General features: G+C 49.8%; 1 protein-coding gene across 3 annotated transcripts in view; it reads left to right on the forward strand.

Annotated features, from left to right (window-relative positions):
* Nucleotides 1–13967, forward strand: part of HYCC2 (hyccin PI4KA lipid kinase complex subunit 2) — a 142605-nt gene that overhangs the window by 86359 nt on the left and 42279 nt on the right. The gene's annotated exons all lie outside the window — the stretch shown is intronic.

The raw sequence follows: 13967 nt of genomic DNA on the forward strand, positions 1-13967 counted from the left end.
TTGTCCCGGAAGCGCATGACATACTCGATAACCGACACTCCAGGGGTGGCCAAATCCCCTTCCCAAGCCTCTTTCACCAGAGCCAGGGGGCCCCGCACACGTCGCCCGTACAGGAGCTCAAACGGTGAGAATCCTGTTGAGGCCTGTGGAACCTCCCGGTAAGCAAATAACAGGTGTGGGAGATACCGCTCCCAGTCACGCCCATGGGAGTCGACCAACATCTTAAGCATCTGCTTTAAGGTGCCATTGAACCGCTCGCACAGGCCATTAGTCTGTGGATGGTACGGGCTGGCCACCAGATGTCGCACCTGGACTTGCTTACAGAGGGCCTCCATCAGCTGGGACATGAATTGGGTCCCCCGGTCAGTGAGCATTTCCTGGGGAAAACCCACTCGGGAGAAAATCTCCAGCAATGCGGTGGCCACCTTGTCAGCCCGAATGGACGACAAGGCCACTGCTTCTGGGTACCGGGTGGCATAGTCCACTACCGTCAGTATGAAGCGTTTCCCGGAGCTGCTGGGGATGGCCAGCGGGCCGACCAGATCCACAGCCACCCTCCTGAAAGGCTCATCGATGATTGGCAGAGATACCAGTGGGGCTTTGGGGCGTGGCCCCGCCTTCCCCACTCTCTGACAGGTTTCACACGAACGGCAGTAGGCAGCCACATCGGCCCCCATTTTTGGCCAGTAGAAATGCTGGTTTAACCTGGCCTTGGTCTTAGCGATCCCTAGGTGTCCGGCCATCGGAATCTCATGTGCGATCCGCAACAACTCCGTCCGGAACGGATAGGGTACCACCAACTGTCGGTCCCTGGGCCACGCCTCCGGTGAACCCTGCTGGACCGTGGCCCGGTACAGCCGTCCTTGGTCCCAGACCACTCGCTCCGGGTCCGAGTCCGAGGGAGGCTGTGCCGCCTGCTCCTTAAGAGCTTTCAGGCTGTCGTCAGCTTCTAACGCTGCCTGAAACCCCTGACTAGATGTGGCCAGAATCGACGAGACTGTCACATCTTCGGTCAGTACCCCGGGACCTGTGTCCTGGCCTCCACCTGACTCGGCTGCCACTTGGTCAGAAGGGGAAGAGCTATCGGACCTCCGGGAGGCCCCTTGGCTTCCAGCACTCCCACTGCGGGTGACAGCGGCCACAGCCGCTGCGACCGTGGGTCGTGCCTGCTCCTCCTCCGTTCCTGACCAAGTCGCCGGTTCAGGCAGACCTACCTGGCTTCCTGACACCCCGGTTGTGGGGGAACCATGCACCGAGATCTTACCTGGGAGCACTTCCGCTCCTGGACCGGCCCCAATCTCACCTGCCTGTTCCCCTCCTGCAGCAACAGAACCCCGCTGTGAAATCTCTGGGGACCCCACATTTGCTGTGGTAGCCCCCACCCCACACACTGGTCCTCCCCCTGCAGCACCCTGCTCTCTGCTTATCCCTGCAGAGGGCAACAGATCCCAGCTCACAGGCTGATTACTTGTAGAGGCATTGTCACACCTTTCTCTGACCCCCTCCCCTGTCACAGCTGCAGCTGTGTGTGTGTCTATGGTGTCTATGCAAGCAGAAATATCAGAGTTCACTCCCTCCTCCCTTACATCATTCATAGATAACACATTAACATTGTCCGGAGGCATGTCAGTACTGGCTGAAGGTTCAGCCCTTGGTTGGGGCCCAAACTGGGAGGTTATCTGCCCCAAATCTGTCCCAAGTAGCACGTTTGCGGGGATCCGATCAGTTACCCCCACCTCCCTCACCCCTCGCCCTGCGCCCCAGTCCACATAAATGTCAGCAACAGGCAGCGCCGGGTCAATGCCTCCAATCCCGGAGACAGCGAGGGTTTTTCCAGGGATCAAGTCTTGGGGGGACACCATCTCAGGCCGCACCAGAGTCACCTCCGAGGCGCTGTCTCGCAGTCCTATGGTCACAGACCGGCCGACGGTGACAGGTTGGAAGCTGTCCAGGGACCTACCACCACCCCCACCCACACAATACACCTTGGGCGGCCCTTGGGACGGGGACGGAGCCGGGGCCTTGGGACGCTGAGGGCACATGGCCTTGAAGTGTCCAGGTAGGTTGCACTGGTGGCACCGTCTTGGTTCTGCCACGGGCCTGGAGAGGGGAGTTGAGGGGGACACCCCCTGCAGTCTAGGGGCAGGTGGGGCAGTCGCAGAGTTCATCTTACCCCCTCTCCAGGTGCTGCTGGTGGCTGCTCTCCTGGCTTCAGGAGCCCGATTGTTGGTGTAGTCATCGGCCAGGGCAGCTGTAGCCGTGGACCCCTTTGGCTTCTGGTCTCGGATGAACTGGCGGAGATCCTCAGGGCAGTTCCACAAGAGTTGCTCCGTGATGACCAAGTCCAGGATCTCTGGTCCGGTGGAAAGCTGCAGGCCTTGGGTCCAGTGGTCGGCAGCTCGGGCAAGTGCGCGCCGGTGGTCAGCCCAGGAGTCCTTTGGTCCCTTCTGCAGGGTCCGGAACTTCTTGCGGTAGGACTCCGGAGTGAGGTTGTACTGTTGGATCAGGGCCCGCTTGAGGGTGTCGTAGCCCTGATCTGCCTCAGCAGGCAAGTCCCCAAGGATTTCCAGGGCCTTACCCCTTAAACGGGGGGTCAGGTATTTGGCCCACTGGTCCTTGTCCAGATGGTGCTGCAAGCAAGTCCGTTCAAAAGCAGTCAAGAAAGAGTCCAAGTCTCCATCCTTCTCCAGCACTGGGAAGTCCTCAACACGGACCTTTGGAAGTTTGGTGTCTTGAAGGTCACGTGTGGCTGATGAGGGCTGGAGCTTGGCTAGATGCAGCTGGTAGTCACGGTCTGCCTGTCGCTCCGCAGCCTCACGCTCTGCCTGGCGCTCTTCACGCGCTGCTTGCCGCTCCGCAGCCTCAGCATCACGCGCTGCCTGCCGCTCTGCCCTGCGCTCTGCCAGGAGTTCCTTGTAGCCCTTCTGGTCTCCAGCCTGGAGAAGGGCCATAGCCATTTGAAGAAGGCTATCCGAGCCTCCCAGGCTCGGTGGAATGGCACGTGGTGATCTGCGGCCCGCTGCGGAGCCTGGTGATTCACTGTCCATTGCAGAGCGGAGGGCTGGCATCTGGCTCGTTGAGGACCCTTGGGTGAGCTGCTCCTCATCTTGTCCAGCAGTGCCAGGTTGTGCAATGTCCTCTGCAGAGCTGTTTTCTGGCGTCGAGCTCCTGGAGGACTCGTGGGCAACCTCCTCATTACTGTCCACAGCACCGTTCTCCCTCTCTTCGGCTCCTGCTTTAGCATTGGCCAGTTGCCTAGCTCTGCTCCTGGTGCCATCAGCCATTCTTGCAGACTTTTGGTCACTGACACAGAACTGACACCTGATGCCTCCACACACCTTACAGTATCTGCACTCTGACACTCTAGTGTTGAGCTAGTCTGAAGACCCCAGCAGCCACAGCTGCTGCAGGCAGTCTTTAGTGTCTGGGAGTATGGGTCTCACACTCGCACACACTATTATCTCGATCCCACCGCTATGCCACCAATATGTCACAAACCACCGGGGGGGTCACTCAGAAATCCCCCGCGCTGGCTACCAGTACGTCACAATCGGGGGGTAACAAGTGGGGTCACCCCTCCTTTATACCTCCCGACCGACAGACAGAGCACGTGACGCGCTCTCTAGCGCCCCTCTTATAGTCAGGCCAATTATGGAATTGCCCGACAATAAGCAAGGAGGCCGCTATACTACTTATGCCGATTATTGAAGGGTCCCCGGTGAGAGTAGGGTATATATTCCCCCGACCTCTGCGGGCGGAATATATAAAATCTCCCCGAATCTCACTGGCCTCCCCACAATAATCCTTGGCACAAACTCGCTGCCACCAACCGATTTACGGTAACTATTAGCCGAACACACAGACGTGGGATTCAAGATCGAGATAACAGAACAGCCCAAGATTAATTATATAATTTAATCAGCCTAAAGCACACTAGAAACTACAATATATACAATAGGGAATCTACAGAATATACATATGTCAGAGTACAGTTACAGTCAAAGCATGGGTTACAAACAGGCATACACAGTTCCAGCAGTTACCTTGTTGCGTCTGGCCACAGGGGGGCGCTGTACCCAGGTTTCTAGGATCCTTCCCACAGATGTTTCCTACACGTGCCCCCAGCGAAAAGAACCCTGGAAAATGGCCGAAGTAGGGTTATCAACCTGGGCAAATCCAGGTCCCCTCCTACCTTAGTGACCTCAGAGGGAGCACTGCTCCACCCCTGGCTTGAGTTATGGACAATCCACAACATGGAATATGGGCCATAACTTTGCCTGGGAGCGTCGTAGGCGGACGCCAATGCTCTCATTGTGACAGTTATGAATTTAGCTACAGAACGAGGGGACTCATGACCTGTCTTCCAGTTCCCCATTGGCTGATATCACGCCTGGGGCATTTCCCAATGTCCTGCTCCCATAAAAAGGGTGTGCCGGCATCGTCCGCATGCGGAGACACCATTTTTATGGTTGCCATATTTATCGGAAATATGGCTTGCGAGATATGAACCATTTTTTACTGGAGTCGTTCTGTCTGGCTAGTTCCAGAGCCTTATAATGAGATACAACTCTTGTTACAGGGTGACGGCAGGGAGTCATCCTGTGTCCTTTGTTCCCACATCACCTAATTTCCATATCACAGGACATGGCCATGGAGGTGTAAGTGGAACACTGAGAACAAGAAGGGAGGGGGCACTGCCAGGGAGTGATGAGGGATTATGACTGGAGTCATAATTCATCTTCATATCCCGGGATTTGCCTCACAGCTCCCATTTCACAAGAACCAATTCCTGGCCAATTCCTCCATCACTCGAGGCACGGGGAAGTCCCATCTGTCTCCAAAGGGGGCTTCAAGCAACCATGGAAGAAGACGGTCGCCAGGGGGCACAGAAAATGTCACCTAGGAAAGTAATCTCATAGCTTCTGCCCCTTAGGTTTCGGGTGTACCTGTAGCCAGTCCTCAGCCTCAGCAGGTGTAGTAAAAAACAGAGGCGACCCTTCATGCACTATGCAGAGCCGGGCAGGGTACAGCATAGAGTAGATGATGTTCCGCTCCCTTAATTTCTTCTTCACCTCCATGAAGTGGGCCCTCTGTTTCTGGAGGTTCACCGAAAATTCCGGAAAGATCGAGTGCGCAGCATTATTGAACTTGAGTGGGCTCTTCTGTCGGGCCAGACGGAGTGCTGTGTCTCTATCTCTGTAGTTGAGCATCCTTGCTAAAAAGGGACATGGTGGCGCGCCTGGAATAGGAGGCCTCGTTGGAACTCTGTGCGCCCTCTCCACCACAAATGTCGAGGAGAACTCATCTCCGAGATTACATTTCAGCCACTCCTCCAGGAATTGTTCCGGATGCTGACCTTCCGAGCGCTCTGGCAGTCCTATGATTCGTATATTGTTTCGACGCATGCGGTTCTCCAGATCGTCTGCTTCCTGGCGCCATGCATTTGCCGATCCGGCCATTGTAGTCATTTTTTGAGTGTTACAGTTTGATCCTCCAGTTCAGACACTCGCGTCTCGACTTCCGCTGTTCGTGCCCTCAGGGATTGCATGTCCTGACGCAGGAGGCCCACCTCTGAATGTACCTGCTCAATCTTCCCTGTGAGGGAGCTGTTGCTTGTAGAAATTGCTTGTAGAAGCTGTTCATACACCTGCATCAGGGTTAAATCATCTTGATCCTCTGACCCGTCATCCAATAGTGCCTGACCTTTTGGGGTGGCATTTCTCTTGGCTTTAGGGGCATCTGCCTGACCACCCCTTGCGAACTCCTTAAGTTTGTCAATAGCTCCACTTTGTTTAGGGGGACTCATATTGATACACTGGGAATTTGCTGATTCTGCACCCCTGTCTTGTCGTGCCCCCGTGCATCTGAATCTGTGCCTTTTTATAATGTATATTTAGTAATATGTCTGTCTCCACTTCCTCACCACGTCCAGAGAGCCAGAAAACAGCCACTTATATGGTGGATAATAAGAATGAAGGGAGTCCCAGGGCAACACAGCCCTCAGGGTGTATTTATCAGGATGATGCAGGCCTGCGCAGCGTGGGGACTTAAATATGTGCCACTTATTTGTTTTCATGTGTCAGGAAAAATCTGCAGGGCCTGTTTTTCAAGGCACACACTCCAGACCCTCCAGCACTCTATGGGTTAAAGTCTCCCACACTGCAGCCGGCCCCTTAATGTGCTGAACACTGACTGCCAGTTACACAGCTAAGGCTACTTTCACACTTGCGTTCAGCGGAGTCCGTCACTATGGAGAATAGTGCAGTCCGTTAACGCACTGCGCTATTCTCCATAGATTTCTATGGACAACCCACTGTAACGCAAGTGTCTGCGTTGCATCCGCTGGACGTCGCAGCGTCGTTATTTTGACGCTGCGTCGGGCGGAAGAAACGCAGCATGTAACTTTTTTTGAGCAGCGCAATCCGTAGGATTTTAACTTTTTATTTTGTGTCGCGGTGGCCGAACGTTCAGCTGAGCGCCCGCCGGCATGCCCGGCCGCCTGCAAGTGACAGCACTCAGCTGAGCGCCCGCCCGCCTGCATGGCCGGCCGCCGGCAAGTGACAGCACTCAGCTGAGCGACCGGCCGCCTGCATGCCCGGCCGCCGGCAAGTGAGAGCGCTCAGCTGAGCGCCCGCCCGCCGGCATGCTTGGCCGCCTGCAAGTGACAGCGCTCAGCTGAGCGCCCGCCCGCCGGCATGCTTGGCCGCCTGCAAGTGACAGCGCTCAGCTGAGCGCCCGCTCGCCTGCATGGCCAGCCGCCGGCAAGTGACAGCGCTCAGCTGAGCAACCGGCCGCCTGCATGCCCGGCCACCAGCAAGTGAGACCGCTCAGCTGAGCGCCCGCCCGCCGGCATGCCCGGCCGCCGGCAAGTGACAGCACTTAGCTGAGCGACCGGCAGCCGGCTATTGAGAGCGATCAGCTGATCGTTCACAATAGTCTGCTGCCGGTAAAACTGTAAAGAATAAAAAAAAAAAAAAAAAAAAGCTTTCCGTTGTTTTGTACGATCCGTAGCATCCGTTGTGCCACTATATGCAACGCATCCGTTGCATGCGTCACACAACGCAATGCTGCGGATCCCGTCCAACGCAAGTGTGAAACTAGCCTTAGGGAGAATTAACTTCCCTGTGCTCACCGCTCCCGGGTCTTCACCTCTGGCCATAAATCTGTCACTCCTCACTGCTCTCCGGAGTCATGCTCTGCTGCTCACTGTAAAAATGCAGGCTGTAGGGAAGTTGGCTGCTGCTCCACACTCTCCAGCCTCAGGAGATCCAGCAAGGCCGTGCAAGAGTCAGGGAATAGCTCCAGTGGGAATCGCCAGCCTCCAGATGGTGTCTCCTGTCACAGCAGCAGGTCAGTGAGTAAATGGGTCAGGTAACCAGGTGTAAATGGCCAGGATAAGATCAGGATTATAGGAGCTCTCTTCCCATGCGTCCTCTCTGGTCGGCTACATCGCCCCACCCCCTTTTGTGGCTCATCTTTGTTCCTTCTCTAACTCCATTGCACCCTTTTTATGAACTGGTGGCCAGAATGAACTGCATATTTCAGATGAGCTTGCAGTAGCTGTTTGTAAAGTGGTATATTACATTCCTCTTCCACAAGTTCATGACTCTTTTTCAGGGCAATGACCAGGGGTAGGCTACTGCCTGCCTTGCTGTGATGGAGGTGCAGTTTACCGTCCACTATTATCAGCTATAACTGCCACACCATTCGCCTTTATGAGCCACAGCCTATACTAAGGCTGTACCCTCTCCACTGGTTTCTCTTACACACTCTATAGCTCCACTCTGTCCTCCCCACCATGTTAACCTCTCTCCATACTGTGCCTCCATTTCATGCTGCTCCCTCTCTCTTATTCATTCTGTACCCCCTCTTCAAACTGTGCCATCTCTAAACTGTACCCCTATTTCAGATTGTCCACTTAAACAGTATGATGGACACCTCAGCCACCCATACAGACAACTTCCAGTACCTTGTTACCATTGTTAAGGACATACTGGAAGTTGTAGGTTCATGCGATACAATTGTATATGGGGCTAACTTGACATTACAATTAATTGCTGTACTAAGCTTGGTTCTTGTATTCAAGTACTGTTAGTTATTGTGATGTATCATGTTGATGATTGTTGTTGTGATGTATTCATGTACTGATGGTGGTTTTGGTGTCGTATTGATATACTGATGATGGTTCTGGTCCCGTATTCATGTACTATTGATGGCTCTGGTGATCTACTTATGTACTAATGATGATTTTGGTTTCAGATTCATGTAGTAATGAGGATTCTGGTGCTGAATAGATCACCAGAGCCATCATCACTATATGATTACAGCACCAGAACCACCATCAGTATGGAAATACATCACTGGAACCACTATCAGTTTTGCTGCAAGCTGTATTTGTCGCGTGAGGGATGCAAAACTAATCAGACATATCTCACTTTATTATGGAATCTGTTTAGTTTCCATTAGAGTATCTGCCAAATGCTGGACACTTTTAATTTAAACAAAACAGTTTCCAATATAGTTAAACGTATAAGTTTCCATGACTATCCTTGAGTATGACTTTTAAAATATAGGTTTTAAGGGATGAGTATCACTATTTGTCCCTTGTATTGTGTATATGGTCCACAAATAATTAATGTTTCTATATCTAAGTTTGAAATTGCTCCCCTGTTAAGCCTCACCCTTAAAGTACACAACATTTTTTACCTTTGCTGGTATTTTTGCTGCAAAAGGTCAGCATTTTAGTGGAAGTAGTCATCCGAGCTTGTTACTTGACCCTTTTGTGAAGGGTGGTGGGGGCTGTGTTAGCGGTCCTGTTGCCTTAGTCTTTGACCTCATCCTTTGTTTGGGGGACGTGCGGTATATCATTGACTTCATCTTAGGGCGCCAAAAATACCTTGTACTGGCCCTGTCTCTTAATGCATCATAATATCCTATTGGCCTTAGAAGCTGCTGATTGACATTGTGCTCTTATTTATTCTATGATCTACAAATGACTCTCCTAGTTTTACTACCTCCTAGAACGATGGCCATGTATTATTAGTGCCCAGGTCAATGTCTGAGGAGGTTGTGGCCTTGTTAGTAGTTCCATCTTATCTGAAGGAACATCCCAGTTTGTCCCCTGATTCACCTTGTTGTTTTGGGTGCAATCGCGTATCTGTTGAAGCGGTGCAAAGCCCATTATTGTAACCTCTCTCAAATTAATTTACTTAGTGGAAAGATAAATGGAATGAAATGGCCTGTTGTTAACGAGTTGAGTGTTTAAAATAACCTTTCCAATTAGAATGTTCTCACATTCGCAGATCAAATGCTAACTTGATCGGAGCAGACAAGAATATGACAGAATGTGCCCGCGCAGCCGTCAACTATGGCACATTCTGCCTGCTGGTATAGATGGCCAATTGGCGAGCACGGTTCATTAACAAAGACAATGAAATGACTTTGATATTTTATCAATGAAGCCAGAGAGCAATAAGTAATTATATTCACAGGCGGATTCATTACATGGCAACATAATAATTGCCTGGAAGTGCTCACCTGTAGATTGAGTGGTGATAACGGGTGTGTGAGATGTTTGTCATACAGTACAGATAAGCCGTGCCCTTGAGTGTTTTATAGCAGTAATATATCCGGATGGAATAATTCTCTGTCCAGCGTAGTCCGGATACCCGACCCCTCCCTCCATATACAGTGCCTACAAGTAGTATTCAACCCCCTGCAGATTTAGCAGGTTTACACAGTCGGAATTAACTTGGCATTGTGACATTTGGACTGTAGATCAGCCTGGAAGTGTGAAATGCACTGCAGCAAAAAAGAATGTTATTTCTTTTTTTATTTTTTTTATTTTTTTTAAATTGTGAAAAGTTTATTCAGAGGGTCATTTATTATTCAACCCCTCAAACCACAAGAATTCTGTTTGGTTCCCCTAAAGTATTAAGAAGTATTTCAGGCACAAAGAACAATGAGCTTCACATGTTTGGATTAATTATCTCTTTTTCCAGCCTTTTCTGACTAATTAAGACCCTCCCCAAACTTGTGAACAGCTCTCATACTTGGTCAACATGGGAAAGACAAAGGAGCATTCCAAGGCCATCAGAGACAAGATCATGGAGGGTCACAAGGCTGGCAAGGGGTACAAAACCCTTTCCAAGGAGTTGGGCCTACCTGTCTCCACTGTTGGGCGCATCATCCGGACGTGGAAGGCTTATGGAACTACTGTTAGCCTTCCACGGTCTGGACAGCCTTTGAAAGTTTCCACCCATACCGAGGCCAGGCTTGTCCGAAGAGTCAAGGCTAACCCAAGGACAACAAGGAAGGAGCTCCGGGAAGATCTCATGGCAGTGGGGACATTGGTTTCAGTCAATACAATAAGTAACGTGCTCCACCGCAATGGTCTCCGTTCCAGACGAGCCCGTAAGGTACCTTTACTTTCAAAGCGTCATGTCAAGGCTTGTTTGCTCATGATCACTTGGAGGACTCTGAGACAGACTGGTTCAAGGTTCTCTTGTCTGATGAGATCGAGATCTTTGGTGCCAACCACACACGTGACGTTTGGAGACTGGATGGCACTGCATACGACCCCAAGAATACCATCCCTACAGACAAGCATGGTGGTGGCAGCATCATGCTGTGGGGCTGTTTCTCAGCCAAGGGGCCTGTCCATCTGGTCCGCATCCATGGGAAGATGGATAGCATGGCCTACCTGGAGATTTTGGCCAAGAACCTCCACTCCTCCATCAAGGATCTTAAGATGGGTCGTCATTTCATCTTCCAACAAGACAACAACCCAAAGCACACGCCAAGAAAACCAAGGCCTGGTTCAAGAGGGAAAAAATCAATGTGTTGCAGTGGCCTAGTCAGTCTCCTGACCTTAACCCAATTGAAAACTTGTGGAACGAGCTCAAGATTAAAGTCTACATGAGACACCCAAAGAACCTAGATAACTTGGAGAAGATCTGCATGGAGGAGTGGGCCAAGATAACTCCAGAGACCTGTGCCGGCCTGATTAGGTCTTATAAAAGACGATTATTAGCTGTAATTGCAAACAAGGGTTATTCCACAAAATATTAAACCTAGGGGTTGAATAATAATTGACCCACACTTTTATGTTGAAAATGTATTAAAATTTAACTGAGCAACATAACTTGTTGGTTTGTAAGATTTATGCATCTGTTAATAAATCCTGCTCTTGTTTGAAGTTTGCAGGCTCTAACTTATTTGCATCTTATCAAACCTGCTAAATCTGCAGGGGGTTGCATACTACTTGTAGGCACTGTAATTGCCTCAATTATATACCATGATCCCCTGTGTATTTTCACTGGCTATGTTCTGTGTTCAGTGACTTGTCCCATGTCAGCGTGTATTTTTTCATATTTTATTTAATGTTGCCTCTCAAGTACAGATATATTGGCAATCAAAGTATTTGGTAACATTTGAGTTAATTTTCATTATGCCAAGTGGATGTTATCAGGACGTTTTTACTTGAGCGTGAACTTCTTCCCTCTGTATGACATTGCCCAATCATAAGCAGGCAACAACACACAGGAGACAAAGAATGCATCCCATAATAGCTTAGAGCAGTTTTCTCAGTGTATGAGATGTGTGACAGCCTGGTCCCCTGTTCATGCATCTCATACATGAGTCATCTGTGGTCTACTCCCAGCTCTTTCTAACACCTTTTAGATAAGGTGACAGTAGTCAGTGTGGGGGGAAGGGCAGCACAGCTGAATTTTGCTGTGTCACATTACAAACCCTTTTATCGGCTCTCTGGCTCTCTAAACAGGGTCACCTCTGCTGTTTTTCCCCTCCCCCACAGTATCTGTCTGAGATGTGTCAGTAATCACATTTATCTATGTTGCAGTTAGAGGAACGTGTAATGACTCTGCAATGAGAGCAGAGCTATGTCTTGCTGCCTGTCTCAGCTTTGTGTATATGGCTGAAAATGATGCACAACAGAGCACTGTGATGCCATCTGCATAATTATAGCCCCGATGGAGCCACTGAACGTGTGCTAAAATGCTGTGTGCACTTGGTCTAAGTTCACATTTTAATTTCGAGGAACAGACAAATTAATGTGCAAAACATCCATTACATAACTGATTCACACGGAAACACAAGGCAAGAACCCCTTTGATCCTTATGTCGTGTGTCTCGGTTACTTTAATGGGTCAATTTTTACAATGTAAGAAAAAGTTCTTTGTGATGTTTTTTTTTCCATTCTAAAAATTTATACAAAACAGAACCCAAATGACTCCCATAATAACTAGTACTGTATAATCTCTGCTTCTATTTGCATCAGTTATTCAGTGGATCTGACGTGGGTATGAATTGTCTCTTCCAAACAGAGCAAACAAAATAAATGGGCAAGTTGAAATATATGTAGCCTAATAAACCTGGTTTTCTACAGAATAGTCTTCTGAAACCCCTGGCAGTTAGTTATCACCAGGTGAATACATGGCCATGTGTGATCTGTACAAAGAGAGCCTCCAATGATGCTTAAGGTGGTGTCACACACCGTGACAACGACGTCGCTGCTACGTCACCATTTTCTGTGACATTGCAGCGACGTCCCGTCGCTGTGTGTGACATCCAGCAACGAGCTGACCCCTGCTGTGAGGTCGCCGCTCGTTGCTGAATGTCCAGCTTCATTTTTTGGTCGTCGCTCTCCCGCTGTGACGCACAGATCGCTGTGTGTGACAGTGAGAGAGCGACGAAATGAAGCGAGCAGGGAGCAGGAGCCGGCATCAGGCAGCTGCGGTAAGCTGTAACCAAGGTAAACATCGGGTAACCAAGGTGGTTACCCGATATTTACCTTCGTTACCAGCCTCCGCCGCTCTCACGCTGCCAGCGCCGGCTCCTACTCTCTGCACATGTAGCTGCAGTACACATCGTGTAATTAACCCGATGTGTACTGTAGCTAGGAGAGCAGGGAGCCAGCGCTCAGTGTGCGCGGCTCCCTGCTCTCTGCACATGTTGCAGCACAGCGATGTGCGTCGTTATGATCGCTGCTTCGGCTGCTGTGTTTGACAGCTAAGCAGCGATCATAACAGCGACTTACAAGGTCGCTGCTACGTCACAGAAAATGGTGACGTAACAGCGACGTCGTTGTCGCTGTCGTTTAGTGTGACCCCAGCTTTAGAATCTGACTAATGGGTACGGAGATGGGGACCTCTCCTTTATAATGACTCTTTGTTCTATTGGGGCATATCTACACAGATACTTTATAATGACTCTTTGTTCTATTGGGGCATATCTACACAGATACCTTTTAGATCTCATTCAGACGTCTGTGATTTATCACTTAAAGGGAATCTGTCACCACTTTGACCTTTTTAAACTTAATATGGGCATACAGGTTATAGAATGCTAAAAAAGCCATACCTGACTGCCTCATATCATATGCCTTGTTGTTGAAATAGCATATTTTATTCTTTTTTTTATAAATGAGCCCTTCCAGGCTATGGGGCGGATGCTGCCTGGAAGATAACTCCGCCTTTAGAGATTTTTTTAAATGAAAGGAGCGTTACCTGTGTGATGGCTACTCTCACTGCAGAGCTGTGTGTGATTATAACTGACACTTCTGCAGGTTCCTCTCCGCTTCAGTCTCCATTTCACAGGCAGACAGTATTGCAATGAGGCAGATCTCAGAGAGCTGCTAAAAATGTGTTTGAAAAAAGTCAAATTTCATTTCTCCTGTTCTGTGTCAGTTACTTGTCTCACACTGGTAAAGCCCCTTCTATATAAAATAATCTCTGGAGGTGGAGTTATCTTCCAGGCAGCATCCGCCCCATAGCCTGAAAGAGCTCATTTACATAAATTGATAAGAGGAACAAGGCATCTGATATGGGACATAAAGGTATGACATATTTCAGCATTTTATAACCTGTATGCCCGTACTAACAGTTTAAAAAGGTCAAAATGGTGACAGATTCCCTTTAAGCCAAAAACAGTCCGAATGTCATCTGTGC

This window comes from Anomaloglossus baeobatrachus, chromosome 7 (genome assembly GCF_048569485.1).
Source record: "Anomaloglossus baeobatrachus isolate aAnoBae1 chromosome 7, aAnoBae1.hap1, whole genome shotgun sequence".
In the NCBI taxonomy this organism is placed as follows: domain Eukaryota; kingdom Metazoa; phylum Chordata; class Amphibia; order Anura; family Aromobatidae; genus Anomaloglossus; species Anomaloglossus baeobatrachus.